Raw genomic sequence first — 21,376 nt, 5'->3', positions numbered from 1 at the left:
TGCTAGATCTTGTTATCTAAGAGGGTCTTTAAACTACTCCCCATTATCCATGAGGGTCCTGAAAATCAAAAGTCGAGTTTTATCTTAAGAGTGATAGTTTTTATGGCTAAATTATACTACCTTACAGCAAAATGTTACGCTAGATGTTGCTATCTAATCGAAATTTTACAGCTAAGTCCCATTATTCAGGAGGGTCCTGGAAACTCTTAATTGAATCCTATCTCGAACATACAAACTTCTAAGCCAACTTATATTCTTTTGGAATGCATTTATGCTAGATTATGCTATTTCTGATCTTTAAACTAGGTCCCATTTTCCAGGAGGGTCCTGAAAATCAAAACAAACCTGTTTGGTGACTGCCTTTCTCCATAGAGAGTTTCTCCGAATCCAACGAATTTTCTGCCCCTGTTTCAATCAAAGAAAATTTTGTCAGTTTAAAGTGGTGTTTAGCTGATGGCATTCTTGCTGAAGATCTTTCTACTACAATGTTTGTTCTGACTGGCTTCTCCGAACTGGCCCTGAACCGCTTTGACTTTCTGACTGACTTTCAAATCCCATGACTTTGACGAGCCGAGTGTTCTATACCCCCGCTGTTGTCTTACCTCTGACCCCTTTATCTGAACTTTTGCGTCTCCTATGACATTACCAAACCATTCCACCGATGAAGCTTCCGGTGATTCCTTGTATTCCACTCTTTCGCCGTGTTATCCTTAGTATGTTTTGACCATTCCGTGCTTTGCAATTTTGGAAGTAGGTAGTGAGCTTTGAAATTCTTTTTCACTTGCTTTGAATAAGACCGACATTGAAATATCTTAGACAAATAAACCCAAAAGAAAATAAAATGCAATGACTTTGCGGGTTAAGGATAGGAAGAATCCAAAACCAGATAACTGCTACAAAGGGAAAAAGAAAAAGAAAAAGAAAAAGAGACTTATCTGAGTGGAATAGCTCGTACCAATGATCATGACATGCATTTCGGATTAATCGGCCCAATCTGTCCAACCAATCAACTTCCAATTGTCGTACTTCGTTGCCCTAGAATTTCCATGACCTGATCACTTTACCCAAACCTTGACCTTGTTCATCCTGCGGCGCCTTGAAAGGTTTTCACCACCAGACCTCTTTCATTCGTTCATCTCTCAACTCATTTTCGCCTTACGGTGCCCGCGAGGGTTTTCACCAATAAGACTCTCTCATTTTAATTTCTCTCAACTCCCGTCGCCTTACAATGCCTGTGAAGGTTTTCATCAATAAGACTCTCTCATTTTTATTTTTCCTGCTTGAACCAGAGTGTTGCCCCTGACATGAATTACATTTACCTGCTCGACTTGGCATCTCTCAAAGACTGATCGGAAGGTCTTTATTTGGACCGTAACGTGGACTTTTGGATAGGGTTAAAAAGAAAGGATATCAAAGGCTCAAAACAATTCACATGGGTTTAGAATTACAACTTTCGGAATCATATTTCTTACAACAACCACAACTTCTGCCCCAGTTTCTTAATTGGGGACTTTTGGATTTGATGAGACCGAACCGTGAGGCTGCCTATGTATCCTTAAAAAAGAATCAGGTCGAACGTAGTTCATGACATAGAAATTACTTTGTTGTTGTGTTTTTTCTTTTTTCTTTCTTCTCCCTTTTTCTCTTTTCCCTTTTATTGTTTTTCTTCTTCTTTTCTCTTTTCTTCTTTTTTCTTTCTCTTTTTTTTTCTTTCTTTCTTTCTCTTTCCTTTTCTTTCTCTTTTTCTTTCTTCCTTTTCTTATCTTTCATACTTATGTTTCTGATATTCGCTACTGATTCCGAAAGAGAGGTATGAAAGAAAATAAATAAGGCTCAAAAAGGGTGACAAGGGATAAAGTGTTTAGATAGCAGAACAAAATGCCTTCGTCATTTCAATCTTCAAAATATGCCAAATACAAACAAGTACAATCAAAGCAAGAAATCATACATAGTATCTCTTGATTGCATTGGAATTGATATCCATTTCTACACATTTCCCTTCTACATCTGTCAAATATAACGCGCCATTGGACAACACTCTAGTTACGACAAATGGCCCCTGCCAGTTTGGGCCGAACTTTCCTTTTTGCTTCAGCCTGATGAGGCAAGATACGTCACAACACTAGTTGACCTACTTTGAACTTTCGTGGACGTACCTTCTTGTTATATGCTCTTGCCATTCTCTATTGGTACAATTGGCCATGACATACTACCGCCAATCTCTTTTCATCAATCAGACTTAACTGCTCCAAGCGGGTTTTGACCCATTCAACGTCATCAATTTCTGCCTCAGCAACAATTCGAAGGGATGGGATTTCAATTTCGGCGGGTATTACTGCCTCCGTGCCATACACCAACAAATAAGGAGTAGCCCCTACTGAAGTGCGAACAGTAGTGTGATAACCCAGCAATGCAAACGGCAGCTTTTCATGCCATTGTCTAGAACCTTCCACCATTTTTCGAAGTATCTTCTTTATATTCTTGTTGGCTGCCTCGACTGCTCCATTCGCCTTAGGTCGATATGGGGTGGAATTGCGATGTATAATCTTAAACTGCTGACATGTTTCTGTCATTAGATGACTGTTGAGGTTTGCGCCGTTGTCCGTGATGATTACCTTCGGGATCCCAAACCGACAGATGATATTTGAATGCACAAAATCGACCACTGCTTTCTTGGTCACATATTTGAAAGTTTTCGCTTCGACCCACTTGGTGAAATAATCGATGGCTACCAGAATAAACCTGTGTTCGTTTGATGCTGCTGGTTCGATTGGCCCAATGACATCCATGCCCCAAGCAATAAAAGGCTATGGTGTAGACATTGTATGTAACTTAGATGGTGGAGAATGAATCAAATCTCCATGCACTTGGCACTGATGGCATTTACACACAAAACTGATGCAATTCCTCTCCATAGTGAGCCAGTAATAACCTGCTCGGAGAATTTTCTTTGCCTAGAATGTACCCACTCATATGCGGTCCACAAACTCCGGAATGTACCTCGGTCATGATAGTTGTGGCCTGTCTTGCATCTATGCATCTTAACAATCCCAAATCTGGAGTTCTTTTGTACAATACCCCTCCACTGAAGAAAAATCCACTTGCCAACCGTCAAATTGTTATTTTTTGATCATCTGTGGCCTGTACCAGATATACCCTCATCCGGAGGTATTCTTTGAAATCATGGAACGATGGCTCCCCATCAAGTTCTTCTTCTACCATATTATAGTAAGCATGCTGATCACGGACCTGAATCTGCAAAGGGTCCATATAAGCCTTATTTGGATGATGTAACATTGACGCCAGAGTGGCCAAAGCATCGACGACTTCATTACGTATTCTTGGGATATTCCTGAACTCTATTGACTGAAATCGTTGACAAAGATCATGCAAACATTGTCTGTACGGTATGAGTTTCAAATCCCGTGTTTCCCATTCTTCCTGAATTTGGTGCACCAGGAGGTCCGAGTCACCCAAGACCAAGACTTCCTGGACACCCATCCACAGCTAACCTCAAACCCAAGATACATGCCTCGTACTCAGCCATGTTGTTGGTACAGTAAAAATGAAGCTGAGCCGTAACAGGGTAGTGCAGCCCTGTTTCAGAAATAAGTACTGCTCCTATCCCCACGTCCTTCATATTTGCGGCTCCGTCAAAGAAAAGCTTCCATCCAAGCTTCTCGCCTTGTTCTAACTCATCAATGTGCATCACCTCTTCATCAGGGAAATAAGTTTTCAAAGGTTTATAATCTTCATCAACCGGGTTCTCGGCCAAATGGTCCGCCAAGGCCTGTGCTTTCATTGCAGTTCGGGTCACGTAGACAATGTCAAACTCTGTGAGCAGGATCTGCCACTTTGCAAGACTCCTTATGGGCATAGGCTTCTGAAAGATATACTTCAATGGATCCAAGCGTGATATGAGGTAAGTAGTATAAGATGACAAATAATGTTTCAACTTCTGCGCCACCCAAGTTAGGGCGCAACATGTCCTCTCAAGATGGGTGTACTTAACCTCGTACGGTGTGAATTTTTTGCTGAGATAATATATAGCCTTCTCCTTCCTACCAGTGATATCATGTTGACCCAATACACAGCCGAATGAATTGTCCAATACCATCAAGTATAGAATCAAAGGTCGCCCTGGTTCTGGCGGGACCAATACGGGTGGATTTGACAAGTACCCCTTTATCCTATCAAACGCCTCCTGACATTCATCTGTCCATCTGACCACATCGTCTTTCTTTAACAGCTTGAAGATGGGCTCACAAGTTGTCGTGAGCTGAGCGATGAACCTGCTGATATAATTCAATCTCCCCAACAAACTCATCACCTCGGTCTTGTTCTTCGGAGGTGGCAATTCCTGGATGGCCTTGACTTTTGATGGGTCTAATTCAATACCCCAGCAACTTTCCAGATGGTACCCCAAAAGCACACTTTGCAGGATTAAGCTTGAGATTGTACCTGCGAAGCCTTCGGAAGAACTTCTTCAGATCCCTGACATGGTCAGACTGCTTCCTAGACTTCACGATCACATCATCCACGTACACCTCGATTTCCTGGTGTATCATATCATGGAATATTGTTGTCATTGCCCTCATATAGGTTGCCCCAGCATTTTTCAAACCGAATGGCATGACCCGATAGCAGTACGTTCCCCACGGCATGATGAATGCCATCTTCTCAGCATCTTCCTCGTCCATTAAGATCTGATGATAACCCGCGTAACAATCCACAAAAGAACCAATCTCATGTTTGACGCAATTGTCAATCAAGATATGGATGTTCGGCAACGGGAAATTTTCTTTTGGACTTGACTTGTTGAGATCCCGATAGTCAACACACACCCTGGTCTTGCCATCCTTCTTTGGCACAGGCACAACATTGGCTAACCAGGTGGGATACTGCGTGACCCGAATAACTTTCGCATCGAACTGCTTGGTGACCTCTTCTTTGATCTTTACACTCATATCCGTTTTGAACTTTCTCAGCTTCTGTTTGATAGGAGGGAATGCTGGGTCAGTGGGCAACTTGTGAACCACTAAATCAGTGTTTAGACTCGGCATGTCATCATAGGACCATGCAAAAACGTCTTTGTATTCGAACAGTGCTTTAATTATCTCCTCCCTGAGTTGAGGTTCCAGATGGACACTTATTTTAGTTTCACAAACATTTTCTTGGTCCCCTAGATTAACTGCTTCTGTATCGTTCAAATTAGGTTTGGGATTTTCCTCAGAATGACTTAGTTCCTTACTAATCTCTTCATAGGCCTCATCATCATCAAATTCCAACTCGTCATCACACTCAATTTCTTGCATTATTACTTCAGATTTAGATTGGCTTTTAAAACTGGGCCGAAGATTCCTCATGCATGTCATATCATTGATATCAACATAAAAAGAACTGTACAAAAGAAGAAAACAAAAATAAAATTAGAAGAAATGAAGGAAAAGGAACAATTGCATTTCATTGAATATAAAGATAACAGGGTTTTAACACATCCAACTGGACGGAACATAACATCTGAATTACAGACCCTGGAATAATCCAGACAACTAAAAGAAAATCAAAACCCACTTCCAAGATTCCCTCCGGATAGAAAGAGGAGTAGCTTCCCAGTTGTTGACTTTTGTACGTGGTCCCACAAATTGCACATCTGCCTTTCTCGACCCTTCCCCAGCCTGAACCATATTGACCTCGGCGAATAACCTTTCGAACCCCTTCTCCAAATCTCCATCGGCTCCAATCAATGGTCTAGGGACCCTTGACAACAGCTGCTTTCTGGTACCCGGTCTGACGAATGACCTGGACAAACGCGGGACTGGCTTTGGCAATGCCCATGCTTTCTTTTTCATTTTCCTAACTCTTCTCACGTCTGTAACGGTAGGGTTGAACCTTAGACCAAAAGTATCTAGATTCCTTGGAAGGGAGACTGGCTGCACAATACCTTGCAGAGATGTACCCAAACCCTTGCCCGGTACGAAACCATTTTTCAACATCTCGACAGCTAATATGACTGATGCCGCAGCCATATTTGGAGTTGGCACGCACTTTCCTTCCGAAATTTTCTCTACCGATACTGTGTCGGAAACCTGATAAACCCATGGTCCCTTGCCATCGTCAACCTCTATGAACGGCACAATGGCACTATTGGGCATACACAAATTATCTTCGCCATGTACAACAATTTCCTGTAGATCCCATTCAAACTTGACCATTTGATGTAGAGTAGATGGGGCTGCTTTGGCAGCATGGATCCAAGGTCGTACCAACAACAGATTGTATGAAACAGCCACATCGAGCACCTGGAATTCCATAGAAAATTAAACTGGCCCTATTGTGAGCTCAAGCACTATATCCCCGACTGAATCCTTCCCTCCACCGTCGAATCCCCAGACGCAAATATTGTTCTTGTGAATCCTTTCATCCTCCACTTGCAATTTGTTCAATGTGAAGAGAGGACAAATGTTTGCACTAGATCCATTATCAACCAACACCCGAGTAACCACAGAATCTTCGTATTTCACCGTCAGATAGAGGGCTCTATTGTGCTCGGTACCCTCCACGGGTAACTCATCATCAGAAAAGGTGAATCGATTTACCTCAAATATCTTGTTAGCTATCTTTTCCAAGTGGTTTACTGAGATTTTGTCAGGAACGTGGGCTTCGTTCAAGATCTTCATCAAAGCTCGACGGTGCTCGTCGGAATGGATCAGTAATGACAAGAGCGAGATCTGAGCCGGTGTTTTCCTCAACTGCTCGACAATGTAATAGTCTTGTACTTTAATCTTTTTCAAAAATTCCTCTGCGTCTTCCTCGGACACAACTTTCTTCGCCGACACTGGATTGTCTTTGGAAGTTTTAGCTTTTCTCAACTCTTTGGGGGCAAAGCATCTCCCCGATCGAGTCAAACCATGGGTCTCACACACTTCTTCTCTAACCTCTTTCCCCTCGTAAGTTACTGTCACTCATTCATAATTCACGGGACCGCCTTGCTGCTGATCATTGGAAGCTGAGTTATTGGTTTTAAAATAACAGGCTCTGTGTGAGCACCCTTCACGACCACGACATGTTTACTTGTAACCCCTGGTACCACAACTTTAGCTTTCTCTAGTTTCACTGCAACAGCACTTGACAACCCTTTCTCGGCTACCACAGCTGGCTTGTTGTCTACCTCTTTCCGCTGAACCACTGATTTCCCACTAGTTACCCTTTCCTTTGAATTGGTTTCACTGGAGCGCATCATCATCACCGTCTGTGAGGGTTTCTTAGCCTCCCCTCCCTTGTGTACCAACTCAATCATATGGGTTTCATGGTGAGCTGATAGCGGATTCTGGTTGATGTTTGGTGTTTTTGGGGCTTGAACCTCGATCCGATGAGTATCAATGAGCTCTTGTACGACTATTTTTAGTTTCCAGCATTTCTCTGTGTCGCGGCCCAGGCCCCCTGAACAATACTCACAATTTACCGAGTGATCAAGATTTCTGGGAAGGGGATTCAGCATTTTAGCCTCGATCGGATTCAACATGCCCAACTGTCTCAATCTGTGGAATAGGCTGGTATATGATTCTCCCAATGGAGTGAAAGTCTTCTGCTTTTGCACCCTTTCATTCTTAAAGGCTTGATTGGGTCGAAAACCTATTCCATGGGGGTTTTTTGTAGGCTTTTGGGGGTGGATGGGTATTTTTTGGAGTTTGGTAGGGACTCTGTGGAGCTGGCGCACGCCATTGCGCGTGAGCGGGAGGTTGGGTATAGGTTTGTGCGTGATATACAGAAAAATGGGGATCTGGCGGTGGGTAGTAATATTGTGGTGGGCTATATGGAGTGTGAGGGTATGTTTGGGGATAGGGTCGAGGCTGGTTGTAGAATGGTGGAAAGTTCCTGGCTCCACCCCAAGCTACCGACTCAATCGTTGCAACATCCTCTTTCTTCTTCTTTCCGAGTACACCCCCAGTACCGTTTTGAATGGCCTGGGTGATTGCTTTGATTGCTGAGTAACTCATGATCTTATTGGGCTTGAGTCCCTCCTCAACCATGCCTCCCATTTTCACAACTTCATTAAAGGACTTGCCCACTGCTGACACCAAATGACCAAAATAAGTGGGCTCCAAAGTCTGCAAGAAATAATCAACCATCTCGCTTTCTTTCATCGGGGGGTCAACCCCCGCTGCTTTCTCTCTCCAACGGAACCCTTATTCTCGAAAACTCTCACCGGGCTTCTTCTCAATCTTTGTCAATGACAGACGATCTGGGATGATTTCGAGATGGTACTGAAAATGACGGGCGAAGACTTGGGCCAAATCGTCCCATGTGTACCACCTGCTATGATCTTGTCTGGTGTACCATTCTAGCGCTGACCCAGTCAAACTTTGGCTGAAATACGCCATCAACAATTCATCTCTTCCACCTGCTCCTCCCATCTTGCTACAGAACCCTCTTAAGTGTGCTACCGGGTCTCCATGCCCATCGTATAGATCAAACTTGGGTATTTTGAACCCCGCTGGCAACTGAACATCTAGGAACAAACATAAATCCTTATAGGCCACACTTACTTGGCCTCCCAGCCCCCTCATATCTCGGAACGATTGCTCTAAGCTTTTGACCTTTCTGATCATCTCTTCATGCTCAGGATTCCTAGGCGGTTTCTCGGTCTCTGCCGGGATATCAAGATGAGGAGTGTAAGGATATGGTTCTAGGACTTTGAAGGTGGGTTCTGGGGGATAGTACTGGTTGTCGTGAGTTTGAAACAGAGGTTCACTGGAAGATCTGTGTAATGCAGCAGGTGGGGGTGCCACAAAAACAGGTGTAATTGGCGGGGAAGGGTACCGGACTTGTTTGGGTGGTGGAGCTTGAGAGGTATGAGAAGTGGTGCCTTGGCATTGTTGGTAGAGAGGAAAGGCTGGAGATGAGTTCACAGTGGAAGGTTCCTGAGGTTGGGCTGATGGTGGGATGTAAGCAGGATTGGTGGGATAAACCGGTGGTGGATGCCCCTTCGCCCAAGCTTGGTACATTTCAGCCATTTGCTGTTTCAGCTTATACATTTCCTTCCTCATTGCATTAACATCCATTTCTTCCACCTCTTTCGATGGGTCGATAATACTTGTTTCCGGTTCCTGGTCGACCATATTCAGCCTGTCTTTCGATCGGGTGTTGTAGGAGTGAGTTGCCAGAATGCCAGTCAACTAACCACCTGCCTGGACTGAAATACATCAACCAAACAACCTTGTTAGCGATTAGGCTTTAACAGATTGGCAACCGCACATTGGGCATGAATGCACCTAGACAGTTAACCGTCTCTATTATGTATTTGATCGGTTGCATGCGTCATCCCGACCTTTTCTTTCTTTTAATTGAAAACATCCCCTTTTCTTTTCTTTTCTTTCCTTTCATTCTGGCCTCTGTTCTCTCTTTGTTTTTACTCTCTTTTATTTTCTCTTTTTCTTTCTTGTTTTTCCGCTCTTTCCTTTTCTTTACTCTCTTGTTTTTCCTCTTATTTATTTCCCCTTTTTTTCTTTCTTTTTCTTTCTTTTCTTTCTCTTGGTTATGGTCGAATCCTATGGAGATTGCCTACGTATCATGACCCCGCATGAATCAGACCGAGCGTAGTTCTGGTGGATAAATGTAAAATAAAGTAAAAACATTTGGGATTTTCAATTTTCATATAAAAACGCTATTACAAAGACTGAAACTAACATACTCGAAAGAAACTAATAGACTCGAGATACATACTCAAAAACAAACAAACTGCATGCTCTAATAACAGAAATACAGACTCCAAAACAACTGGCAGACTTTAACGGAAAGAAAACACAGACTCAAGAAATCACGAATACATCAATGCCTCAACTGTCCCTAGGACCCGCGGGGCGGCATTCGGCCTTGCTGTGGGACGACTTGCTAAATCCTCCTTAAGGTGGTAGAGATCTTCCATTACTCGGCGAACAAAAATCATCATAGTGGCGAAGAACATGGATCTCGTCATATCCTCACAGCTACTGCACTTCATTGCGATATAGTTGGCAACCCTTTGACTCGCTCTCTTATGACGCCCTTCTCTTGCAACAAACGCCCTATTTGCTCAGTTCTGGCTTCCAAAGTTCGTTCGGCTACCTGGTTCTGCTCTTGGAGTTGTTGCAAGTCCTTTTCTAGCAGTGCCATTAAGGCGTAACAATGTTCTCTTTCAGCCTTAAAATTTTTGGCTTGTTTAGCCATTTCCCCCTCGAGGTTGGCGATTGCCTTTTCCCAGCCTGTGACCCTTCTTTCATATCTTTCTTTCATCTGTTGAACGAAAGCTGCACACCCCTCGACACTTTTGGCCAACCTTGCCCGTGCTTTTGCTAGTTCAGACTCAGCTTTCTGTAGGTCATCTTCGTAGTCACGTACCTTTTGAGTGAGGTTGTAAATGAGCCTCTCGTCTTTCCTGCTTCGGCCTGGGTTCTCGACTTCAATTTTCAACTGTTGAACCTGAGCTCTGAGGACCTCGTTTTCTCGCACCAATCGTCTCCTTCACCTTCGGCCTCTTTTGACTGCAAATCATTGTTGAAGGTGAAATTTCTCAATTCTTCTCGCAGACCGTGGATAATGGCCTTATATTCTTTCTCCTTATCCCCCAAGCTAACCTCTCTTGAATTTTATCATCAAAGGCTTGAACATGAGGCCTTTTGGCGGGCCTCTCGAGCTTTGTCTTGTTGTTTATATAAGACATTTCCTCAAACCAAGTAGCATAATTTGGATCTACTTCCCCCTTGGCGACGTCTGGTACTTGGGTGCCGTTTTTGAGATACCGACATCTATTCCAATCCTGCTGAACTATAGCCTCAGGAAATGCGGCTTCTGGATGCAACTCTATGACCTGGATGCTTAGATCTTCATCTTCAGGCACAATCTGATACCTCCTCAATTGCCTTAAGACCCTCTGCGATGCATATGGCTGAATACTCCTTACGTCCATTATCCTCAGCTATCCCTTGGTAGCAGTCATATAGATGGCTTCTGTCCTCGGGAGCCATCCGATAATCCACTCAACCTTACCTGCATCAAGAGCTTTCAAATAAGAAACCCATGCTTCAAATCCCTCTGGTGTGTTGTAATCTTTTATCCTCTCCTCGTAACTAATGATGAAGTTGTTTGGGCTCGACCCGTAACTCATGAATATGGGATAATGGCGAAGATGATCGATCAACCACATTTGCAGAATGATACTGCAACCCTAAAAAAACTAAGCCCCTACTTTGCATACAATCAATGCGCGATAGATATCTGCTAGCACCAACGGGGCAAGTGTATGATCTTCCTTGGTAGTAAAGATTTGTGCAATTCTAGCCATACAAATATCCACCGTTTCTTTCTCATTTGGAAAAACCATGATCCCCAAGAATGCCACAATAAATGCGAACCGACGATGAATTTACCAAAGGCCCTTGTTTTGTTTGTTACTCAGGCCCTTTTCATGCGTTTCAAAACCAGAGGAATGCCCGAACCTGAAGTATAAGAAATGGAAAGCACAACACACGTTGCTCACACGTTCCTTATCTGTCTGTTTACTAATATTCAGGAGGTCAAAGAACTTGTGCACCAATGGAGCCCTTGGAAATATGAGTTGTTGCTTCCTCAAGTCCCGTCCAAATTCAATGTACCCGGCTATTTCCTCTAAAGTAGGGGTGATCTCGAAATCTGAGAAACGAAAGACATTGTGGACAGGATCCCAGAACGTTACCAAAGCTTTGATCAGATCTTCCCGTGGTTTGATTTCAAAGATGTCTATAAGAGCACCCAAGGGTTTTTTCACCCATTTCTGACCATCTTCGTCTAGATCATTCCACCACATACACAAGTGTAGCCGAGCCTGTTCCCTGACCACTTCTGGCGGTTCTTGGATGGTACTCATTGTTCCTGTGGAGGATTAAGGTAAGGGTTTGACTCGAGTTAACCCTTTCGTAAATAGTTTTTCGAAGAAGAAAAGAAAAAGAACAAATAAAAGAAGAAAAGAACCATAATCTCTTCCCATGTATGCCAACTTTAGCCAAATGGCTGTTTTCGCAAATGCGGCACCTTCCCAATTTCATGCGAATTTTGAGGCCGGGGGAATTATTTTATGACCCCTCACAAGCTTGTCCATTCTTTTACAAAAATAGCCTTTCGACAACTAAAAAATACTCTGAGGCTTTCGACCACCGACTCTCTTTTCTCGTTTTTCTTTTCTCTTATTTTCAAAAAATAAGGCCGAACCTTATGTAGGTTGCCTACGTATCCCACATCCGGTGGGAATCAGACCTTCATAGTTCGGTCAGTTTTGACACATTTGAAAGAACACAGTGTTTGACTCTTTTAAAAATAACCCCCATTTTTTTTGAAAATTTTTTGGGCAGAGTTTCGGGACGCTTTTCAAATACCGGGATGTTTTAGAACCGGGTCTTATTTCCTTCCCTATATCATTTTAGGTTTTCCTCTCTTCCTTTTTCGCTTTATTTTCCCTAGCCGGTCAGCATGCAAGCCAAAACAAATAAATGTTCACATAGCACATAGGATGCATCAGGATGGTCTGTTATTTCGGGCACACCTGTCCTAGATGGACCCAACCCCTGTGTTGAGTCCCCTAAATCAAATGCACATGATGCAAACAAACGTTCCTACTAGGGATCCGACATGGGGCTGTGTTTTTCTAGGTTTAAATCCTGGGGTTTTGTTCTAGACTTGGGGTACCCGAGCGGACAACTGGGGCCGAGGAGGAGGTGACGTACCGGGAGCACTGAAGTCTACCTGGCCTTGTCGCTTTCCCAACCTCATTCTATTTGGTAGAATTTTTACAGAAAAAGCGGGCTACGCGAACGTATGCACCATGTTCAGAAGACTCAGATGAGTGGCGTAAGAAGATAGTTATATACAATCCAAATAATATTAAAGTGATAAACAGACAACATTTAGCACAAAAGGTTCACATAATACAGTAATATCAACAATAAATAAAGCCAAGTAAAAATCGTGTTAACAAGCTCGAATTCTTGAACCCTGAACCAGAGTTTCTGGGTTCGATCCCCAGCAGAGTCGCCAGAGCTGTCACACCTCATTTTTACCTTACACCCCCGGAAGGGTATAAATATAGGAGTTTTTTCAATTAAAGGACAATCGAAACGGGATTGTTTATTTATTAAAAATCAAAGTCGCCACTTGGAATAATTTATGGTGTCCCAGGTCACCGGTTAAAATCCCGAATCGAGGAAGTTGACTCTTATTTATGGTCCGCGAACATAGAAATCCGGGTAAGGAATTCTGTTAACCCGAGAGAAGGTGTTAGGCATTCCCGAGTTCCGTGGTTCTAGCACGGTCGCTTAGCAATTTATACTTGGCTTAAATTGTTTAAATATTCATTTTTAGGACCCATGTGCATTTATCTATTAACCGCTTTTTAATTAAGAAAATTATCTTGAAACGGGTCACACGACGTGTACCCATTTGTTTGGCGTGTGAAAAATTATGTCACGCGAACGTGTCCACAATTAATAACACTTTATAAAAAAAATAAAGATTTGGCCAAAGCTGCGCGTGTCTAAAGCAAACTACAAACATTTGTCATTTTGTATGATTAAATGGTAGACGGCGCACCTCAGACTATATGAGCTAATTTAATTAATAACCTACGAAAACCCATTTTTATTATTAAGAATGTTTGTTCGAAGTTGCGTGAACGCATACTCCGAATTGGTTTTTAGAATTGTAATCATATCACGCGAACGTGTACACAATCACAATTGTATTTTAACGGCCCTAAAGGTTTTTCTATGAATATTCAACAATTATTCCTAAAATCGAGTTAGGATTGCTAAGGCACGAGTTACGGGCTAACTTCACTGTGAAAAGCAAACGGGCTACCTCAAGGCACATGGATATACAACCCAGAAGTATTAACATGGAAAAGGGCCTGGCGGCTCATTCGCTAGGCCCATATTCTTTTGCTTGAAATTACTATCTTAAATTTGGCCACATGACCAGTTCAAAGATCCTAGACAAAGACAAACAAACACAAGCAATTCTGCAAAATGCATGCTAGGGTCTGCAAAACTCTATGTAGCAATACAGATGAGTAAACAGTATGAAGTCGACGACTGTAACCCCTGTTGTCCCCTCCTAATCACTTAACTTCCTCTAAATTTGGTTGCTTGACTCAACTCGCGTTGTTCTGCATCACAACAGTTCCAGCGCAATAGTGAATATGCAAATGTCCCAAGCAAACATCAATATCTCTGAATAACAGACTTAGTCTATCAGAGAAACTGAGGCCAACAAAATAATTTTCTGTTTTTATTCCTTTTCTTGTTCAAATGAGTGGACAAAGCAAACAGATTCCCTATAAACTTCCATCAGTACCAGCACGAAAGAAGAAGAAGTGTGTTTCAATGGAAATGCAAAAAAAGCTCGAGTTCTAGTTATACATACTATGGTGGCAGTTCATTTAACGAGGTTATTAAGGAGGACAGTGGTTGTAAGTCTTCTTATCCAGTGAATGATGAAGCTCGTGGTGTGACCATTAAGTATGAGACTAATGCAACCAGATGCTAAGATATGCAGCCACGAACTACGTGATTCACATTTTAAACAACATTCCCAATTTTCTAGCTGCCAATGCAAGCCTTTCGTTTCAGTAGGTTATGCACAGAGTGGACAGAAGAATGAAGTGCAACAGCCCTATTCGCAATCTGAAATCTGGAAGGAACAAGTGATGCACAGTTGCTATACAGATTCTACGCAGAAACTGGTCTGCTGAATCCAGGTGCGACTGGAGTTTTGCACGTAAGGCATCATAAGAATGCCAACAAGGGTCTTCTGAACTCTCAGACAAAAAGGCAGCTCAGGATTTGTGATAAGAAACTCTCAATTCAAGGGAACCAATTTAGTTCATACATTTTCAGAATAGCAACTTAAATTTGAGTCGCTGCTGCCACCATCGACTAAAATGCATTCAGTAACAGTCCCCAAAACATTCGATCACAAGTAAAATCATATCCCCAACAAGCAATTTATGTTCAAACTCACATTTCAGCTACAATGCATCAGAAAAATCGACACAACTTGAACAAACTTTACCCTAAAATCTCAACTAGTCGCAATTCAATAAGAAGCTAAATTGAACTTACTAATTTAAGAATGAACTAAGCATACAAGTTACTTGGTGCTTAAACTATGGCCAGACCAACAAAATGATCGAACAAGCAGGTTCCAACCCTTAAAACCTCATGACTCTGTTTCAGTGCTCAAATTTTAAAAAAACGAGTAAGACGATGTTACACAACCACAGCCATTACATCATTGTGTGCAATCACTCGTCCGATGTAGAATAACCAAGAATACGAAAAACCTAAACCAAGGCCAAAGGAACTCAACATTCAAAATCAAACAACGAGCATTGACTTTCAAGTAGTCTTAAACAAAATCATAACAAACATGAACACATGAAACAGAACCATGAGTAATGGAAAGACGGAGAAGAGATGGAACTGAAATTGCAAATCTCCTTTATAACAATTACAGACTTGACAATACACCTCTCGACTCCAAATCTTAGCGAGGTTCAGCAGCAAATCAACAAGACGACAATAGAAAACCAAACTCAAACTTCAATTTTATCTCCGTGGAACTCAAATCCAGATTCAGAAAAAAAAAAGGTTTGTATGCGTCTTTCTCTGAAACTTTGAAAGGATTTTTCAAAGGAGAAAACAAACCGAAAACCATCAGTTTTAGAGCCTTTTTCAACCCTTTTTCAGAAAATTCTTTTTCTTTTTTTTTGAGTCCCCCTTCACAAAATCGGATAAGGCTTCTTTTGAAGACCAATCCTTGATGAATGTGGGGCTCGGATTAAGTGAAATCAATCCAACGCCTCACACTCATCCAACATCTCGTCTCCAGAGCCTTCCAATCGTGCGAGTGAGAGGAGAGGGGAATCTTTGGTGTCAGAAACCATTAGAAATGGTGATGAGGAGAGAGGGGGAATGCGTGAGGCGAGATTTGGGATTCACTTGCCCGAATCTGGACTGAATTTGGGGCCTGGTTCAAGCGATTTGGAGAAGAAGAACAGTAGGCATCGGTTTGGGACTTTAGGGCTCATCCGCTTGTTTCATTTGGGTTTAACCCATTATTTGGGGAGCGGGTCGGGTTGCAGACGGGTTGGCCGGGCGGGTTTGGCGTAATTGGGCTGGGGTGGGGATTTCAATTTGGGCTTGGACAAGAAAATTGGGATGAGTCCAATTGGTATTGCTCTTCCTTTTATTTTCACCTATTTCAATTTTTCCAAAAGTTCTCTTTGTTTTTTTTTAAGATTAAATAAAAATCTAAATTAATTCCTAGAACTTAATTCACCTAACAAACACTAATTAAACCCAAATGATAATTGTCACAACTAAAAAAAACAAATTAAAGGAAAAGCTACTTAAAATCAAAATTTAAAATTTAAAATGCAAATTAAACTATTTTTGTGTAATTTTCCTTTTATAAACAACCTAATTTCTTAATTAGCCCTAAAATATTAAATTAAATCCTGAATGCAAACGCACATATATTTTTATATTTTTCGTTAATTAAAATGCACAGACAAAACAAAAAATGCAAACAATTAACAGAAATGCTACAAAAATCTACGAAATTTGCAAATAATGAAAGAAATTATTTTGTTTTGAATTTGTGGGAGTAATTCATATAGGGCAAAAATCACGTGCTCACACCATCTTTTCAATTCAACCTTCTTTCTGTTCACAAACTCCTAATTCAATTACAATGTATGGCTATATTTACCAGTTTTTCTTGTGTTTTACAGGATCCTTCTTTGAAGAGGCCATTGAAAATTGGTAAAGAGGCTCATGGATTGTATTTCTGTTGCCATATATGCCTTTACTTTCTTGTTCTGTTTCTTCTCATGTTTCTAGTAATGCATGTAATATTTCTGTTGATCCCTTACCCCACAGTCTCTCATGTATTTCATCTTCTTCTGATAATAAAATGGATTTGGTTTGGCATCAAAGGTTAGGAAATATGCCCTACAATAGAATGACATCCATTCCTTTTCTTTCTTGTAAAATTAATTCCAAACAACCTTTCTTATGTTCTATTTGCCCAATGGCTAGACATCAAGATTACATTTTTCTGATAGTTTTATTAAAACTACTGCCCCCTTTCAATTAGTTCATATTGATGTCTGGGGTCCTTACCACACAAAAATATATAATGGTTTCAGTTATTTCCTCACCTTAGTTGATTATTTCACTAGAGTCACTTGGACTCATTTACTTCCATGCAAAGCCAGTGCTTTCTCTATCTTAAAAGCATTCACCATTATGGTTAAGGTCCATTTCCTTTCTTCAATTCAATCTTTCAGATCAGACAATGCTTATTAATTAGGCAGTACTAATGAAGCCAAACAATTCTTTGTTGATCATGGCATTCTACGTCAAACAACTATCATACATACTCCACAATAAAATGGGGTGGTTGAAAGGAAACATAAGCACTTATTAGAAACTTCTAGAGCTCTCCTATTTCAATCTACACTTCCTACCACATATTGGGGTGATTGTGTTTTGACTACCACTTACCTTGTAAATAGATTGCCTTCTTCTGTTTTGGGCAACATGTCTCCTTTTGAGAAGCTGCATGGTACTCCTCCAACTTATAATCATTTGAGGTCTTTTGGTTACCTCTGCTTTTCTACTACTCCCAAACCTGGCAGGGAAAAATTCCAGCCTAGAGCCATTGCCTCTGTCTTTTAAGGGTATCCCTGTGGCAAGAAAGGTTGTAAATTACTCAACCTTTAAAATCATTCTATCTTCTTCTCCAGGGATGTCCAATTCCAGACTCGGTCTTCCCTTATTCCTCTTCTAATTCTTCCTCAATTTTTCCAATTTCCTCATCTGATTCTGCTGTTGATTCAACTTTTTATTATCTGCTCGTTCCTTTCCTCCTAGCTCTACCCTTATTTCCTCATATGCTGCTCCTATCTCTTCCCCTTTCCTCCCTCATTCCTCTACTTCTTCCTCTTCTCTTGTCCCTTCCCCCATCCATGTTCCTTCTACTTCTCCTCCTCCCCTTAGGAGATCCACTAGAGTATATCAACCCCATGTCTATCTAGGGGATTATGTTTGCAATTTTGCTCTTCCCTCTACTTCTTCTCCTGTCCTGTCCAAGATTTCTTTTGATACTGCAGTCATGCATGAGCCTCAGTTCTATCAGCAGGCTGCTTCTCATCCTGTTTGGCAGGAGGCCATGCTACAGGAATTCAAGGCTCTTGAGGCCAACAATACTTGAGATGTTGTTCCTCTTCCTACTAACAAGAAACCCACCCCCTGTAAGTGGGTTTACAAGATTAAGCACAAGTCTGATGGTACCGTGGAAAGGTATAAAGTCAGACTTGTGGGGGACACACAGAAATAGGGCATTGACTACTTTGAGATTTTTTCTCCTGTGGTCAAGTTCACCACCATCAAATGTTTGCTTTCTATTGCCGCCAATAGGGGCTGGATTGTGCATTAACTTGATGTCAATAATGCTTTTCTTCATAGTGACCTTCATGAAGAGGTCTATATGAAGGTTCCACCTGGGCTTTCTGTTTCCTCTCCTTTCTCTTCTACATCATCCTCCCCTTTGGTTTGCAAGCTCAAGAAGTCACTATATGGCCTCAAACAAGCTTCCAGATAATAGTTTTCTAAGTTGTCTGAAGCTTTGTCTTCTAGGGTCTACATTTCAAGCAAGAATGATTATTCTTTATTTACCAAGTCTGTTGGGTCTTCTCTCACAGTTCTAGCCGTCTATATTGATGCTATTTTATTGGCTGGAGATGATGCTTTAGAATTGGATAATCTGAAAATGTTTTTGGATGAATAGTTCAAAATCAAAGATTTGGGTCATGTTCACTATTTTTTGGGTCTAGAGGTTTCTGCTACCCCTGAAGGGTTTCTTATATGCCAGCAGAAGTTCACTTCTGATTTATTGGCAGAGTTCAATTGCCACCACTTTACCCCTGTGGTTACTCCCCTAGATCCTTTAGTGAAGCTGTGCACTGATATGGGTGCTCCTTTTTTTGATCCCAGCACTTATAGGAGACTTGTAGGCAAGTTGAATGTTCTTCAACACACCTGGACTGACATTGCCTTCTCAGTTCAGCATCTTAGTCAGTTCCTTCAACATCCCCAGGTTCCTCATATGTTAGCTGGCATTCATGTCTTGAGATATCTTTTGAATACACCTGGGCAAGGGATTCTTCTTTCCAGCCATTTTGATTTCTCTCTCGTGGCTTTTTCTAATTCTGATTAGGCTGCTTGTGCTCGGTCCAGGAAGTCTGTTATTGGTTATTATGTCACTTTGGGAGGCTCTCCTATTTCTTGGAAGAGCAAGAAGCAACCTACCATCTCCATCTCTTCTGCTGAATTAGAGTATAGGGCTCTCAAGAAGGTTGTTGCTGAGGTTTCTTGGCTAGTGAAACTCTTGGGGGATATGGGCTTCGTACTGTCTTCTCCCATTCCCATCTTTTGTGACAGCCAGACTGCCTGTCACATTGCCAAGAATCCGTTATTTCATGATCGCGCTAAACATATTGAGATTGATTGCCATTATGTTCGTGATTGTTTGGCGTCTAGTTCGATTTCTTTGTACCATATTTAATCTCTTGACAACCTTGCTGACATTTTGACTAAGTCTCTTCCAGGTCCTGCTCATCATCATTTGCTTTGCAAGCTTGGAGTGCTTCACCCTCCAGATTGAGGGGGGTGTTGGACATCATAGATATTGTTTTAGTTTAGGCCCAATTATTAATACTAGAGTTCTGGATAATTATCCCATTTTTACATTTCATTTTAATTATGGATCCGACCCAATTGTATACAAGTAGGCAATATAGATATTTTGTAATTGGAACTCATTGTTGAATATACAGAATAAAAACTTTCTCTCTTCGTCTGTCTTCTCTCATGGTAAACTAGAGTCTCTTGTATTTTGTCTCTCCATTGTTGATCTTCTTCAGTCTAACATATATGTACAAACTTGTAACTCATAACTGACAATCAATCAATTTTACAATGGAGAAATGTGAAAATTACAAAGTGATGTTCCAAAATTCTTGACTCAAATAACACAATTTATCATTATGCATGAATAACTAATTAATTAAATCCATAAGGTATGAACTTTTAGCCGGCATATACAAGTTAAAATACCAAATTTTCAACTAATGGTACAAAATAAAGAAACAAAAAAACGTGGCAAAAGGAGCCAATTAGGGGAAAGAGTCGTTGATTAAGTAAGAATAATACGTAGTAATGATGATATTAATTAAAGAGTGCAACCCACTGGTAAGGGTGACCGAGTTGGTTGAGCAGGAGATCCCTCACATGAATATTGTAGGTTTGAAATATCCTGCATTCTTTCTCGATCGAGCTCGCCTCAGAGGTTTACCTAGTATGGTTCATCGCTCCAGCATAGTTTGTACGCTATTCTATTGAAGGGGGGTTTATCCAGAGCACACCCAAAAGATAGCTACCACAGATTCCCTAGTTTACCAAAAAAGAAAAAGTGGAACCCCGATGAGTTTCTTTAAATTGGATTATTACGATCTGCAAATATACACGTATTAATGTCTTGTTTTGGTTGTTTTAGCTTAAAAACATTTGGTTTAAAATCACTCTTATGATTTATCCAAACACAAAAAAACTAAAAAGTGCTTAAAGCTAAGCTAAACTCAAAATTCCTTTGGCTTATTGGTTATGAATTAACTCAATGAGGAAATAAAAAGTCTTTGATCGGAAGCCATATATCCATATTACTAGATCTATACGGCATTCGCATAAAATTATACTTATATGTATAATAGATTTCTCCAATTATGATTGACGTGTTTAATTAAAATGAACTTTTCCAATTATATTTAGATTAAAATTCAAGTTTTGATGGAAACAATTAACAACACAATCTGGCATTTGTAATACGTAAGAACTAAGAACATGTCATGCATCAAAGGATGGCACAAAATACAATTACATGCATTCTCTAGCCTTTTTCCGTTAATAGTTGATGATGGCATTAGTATAACATGCATTCTTTTTTCGATAGACGATGAATTTTGTGACAAATGTCAGTTTTTTTTGCGGCCAAAAACGATAATTTAATTGCTTGAGAAACATATTATATTAAAAACCACCAACTCCCCTACATTATAATGTTCAATTGATGGGGTACACATTTTGAAATAAAAAAGAAAAAAGAAATCACCGATCTCTACATTATATTATTGTAAGAGGTAAAAAATAAAACATAGCCAGATGAAAAATAAAAATAAAACAACCACCACACAAACTAATATATGAAGATTGCTAAATTTCAACCTCGAACTATAGATTTGCTAATT

The sequence above is a fragment of the Nicotiana tabacum genome, chromosome 20 (assembly GCF_000715075.1).
Source record: "Nicotiana tabacum cultivar K326 chromosome 20, ASM71507v2, whole genome shotgun sequence".
In the NCBI taxonomy this organism is placed as follows: domain Eukaryota; kingdom Viridiplantae; phylum Streptophyta; class Magnoliopsida; order Solanales; family Solanaceae; genus Nicotiana; species Nicotiana tabacum.
Note: the sequence above shows the minus strand (reverse complement) of the source record.